Source organism: Bos indicus x Bos taurus, chromosome 23, assembly GCF_003369695.1.
Source record: "Bos indicus x Bos taurus breed Angus x Brahman F1 hybrid chromosome 23, Bos_hybrid_MaternalHap_v2.0, whole genome shotgun sequence".
Lineage (NCBI taxonomy): Eukaryota > Metazoa > Chordata > Mammalia > Artiodactyla > Bovidae > Bos > Bos indicus x Bos taurus.
The window spans coordinates 41,399,099-41,401,268 of record NC_040098.1 but is presented as its reverse complement, the minus strand read 5'-3'; the positions used below and the strand labels follow the sequence as shown (position 1 = coordinate 41,401,268).

Here is a 2,170-nt window from a genome sequence, read left to right as displayed (position 1 = left end):
TCCTTTTTTAAAGCATTAATTTTTTAGCTTTATTTTTATTACAAAACTAGCACATTTGATGTAGGAAAAAAGAGCACAAATAAGAAAATCAAAATCACTTATGATCACATTAGATAAAATATCTATCATTACACCGTTTTAATAACTGACTACATATTCAGTCTGGAGTTTCACTAGAGTGAGAACTCCCCTCCCACACTCTCCTCTTCCCACCCCCCACCCCAACTCTGTTCTTTATCTTCAAATTTTTCTGAGCTATTCTTGCCCATTTGCTCTTTTATTTGAATTTGAGAATTAGGTTTTACCAAAACTCTGTTGGGATTTTTATTGGATTTGCATTCCTTTTATAGATTAATTGGAGTAGAACTGAAAATTTTACTATCTTGGTTCCTGTCTTTCATAAACACAGTATATTTCTCCATTAATTTATGTCTATTTTAATGTCTTTTTTAAAATATGGAAAGCTTCAGAAATTTGCATGTCATTTTTGCACAGGGACTGTGTTCATCTTCTCTGTACTGTTCCAACTTTAGTATATGTGTTGTCTAAGCGAGCATTCAGACAAATTTTTCTTGTAATGGTTGGATTATATTAGGAGAGAAAGGTAACATATTCTTCACTTTCTTTATGAGACCAAAAAGGAGATTAATCTGGACTAGTTATTTCTATCAAACATAAAAGCATTTAGTTGCGTGCTAGAAATGGAGGAAATGTTTCTGACTATGTTATCTCGCACCATCTATCATCTAAATGGAAGGTTTTTTTAAAAAATTATTTATGGTTTTTTTGGACTAAAAGTGAAGAAACCTTTTATTTATTTATTTTTGTGTGTGTCAGATTTTTAAATTTTTTATTTATTTTTCAATTGGTGGAATATTGCTTTACAATTTTATGTTGGTTTCTGCCCTAAAATAACATGAATCAGTCACAAATTGTATACATATCCCTTACCTCCCTCTCCTCCCCCAGTATTTCTGTGTATATTTTATTTTTGGCTGCTCTGGGTCTTCCTTGTAGCACGTGGGCTGTAGAGCCCTTAGCTTCAGTAGTTGCGAGGGTTGCCCTGAGGCATGTGAGATCTTAGTTCCCTGAGTAGGGATCTAACCTGAAGCCCTGCATTGGAAGACAGATTCCCACCAGGGAAATCCCAAAGTGGAAATTCTTTGGTAGTCTTGACAGAGAAATTCAGCCAATCAAAGGGGTTGGGACAACAGGGGAAAAGGAAAGGAAAGGAAAAGAAGATGGTCAGACATGATTTGGAGGAGGGCTGGAGAAATGGGTGGAGAACAGTGGGGCGGGCGGAAGAAAGTGGGGAGGAGAAAATGACAGCAAGTGTGGATTTTCTGAGTTCTGTTATTCTAGAAAACCAGCAGCATCCCTTGGGATCTTGTTGGAAATTCAGAATACAGGCCCCAACTCAGATTTACCCAGTCCAAATCTTCATTTTAACAAGATCCCCAGGCAATTCGTATGCACAGTCAAGTTCCAGAAGCTCTTAGTTGCCCCCAGCCAATCTGAGCCAGACCTGATCAATGTCATCAGCCTTAGCCCTATTAATAGACAAAACTGGTTTGGTTGCCTAGAGACCTGGAAATCTGGTTCCTCCTGTAGACTCTGCATCTCAGAGTGCTCCTACCACTTTGGCCAAAGCCGTGTGACTCCAGTTGGCCTCAGTTTCTCTGCTAGCGTGTCAGTTCTCTGCAGGGATTGGATCCTGGCCAGGACCCCAGTTTCCTCAGTGCGGTCCTCACGTTCCACCAGAGGCTTGCACTGCCCCTCCTCTGGGACGCAGGATGTGATTTTCCTACTCTCTTCTCAGCTTCTGCTGGGGACCCGCTGTGACTGGCCCGATCACCTGGAACTGTGCCTGATTTTGAATATTGTCACCTGGACTTCTTCCAGAACTGCGTTCTGCTGGCAGAGAGTTCACAGTCAGATGTCCAAGTAGCCTGGCTCAATCTGAGTTAGTCACGGCCTTTGACTGCTGCACACAAGTCTGCCTCGCTGCCTCCTGGGGACAGGCTAGCTTCTGAAGACACGCTCTGTCCCCTCTGTCCCCCTGAATCTTGGCTTCTTCCCCCTTCCCAGGGCCTGAGCTGATGCGGTCTCAGCCTGCCTTACACACAAATGTCTCCTACTAAAGAGAAGGAGGCCAGCACAGAGCAAGGGT

General features: G+C 42.1%; 1 non-coding gene across 1 annotated transcript; it reads right to left on the bottom strand.

Moving 5' to 3' along the window:
- Window positions 1–450: 450 nt before the first annotated feature.
- LOC113882315 lies at window positions 451–557 on the bottom strand. Its single transcript, XR_003508332.1, has one exon. It is a non-coding gene; the product is annotated as a U6 spliceosomal RNA (small nuclear RNA).
- Window positions 558–2,170: the final 1,613 nt, after the last annotated feature.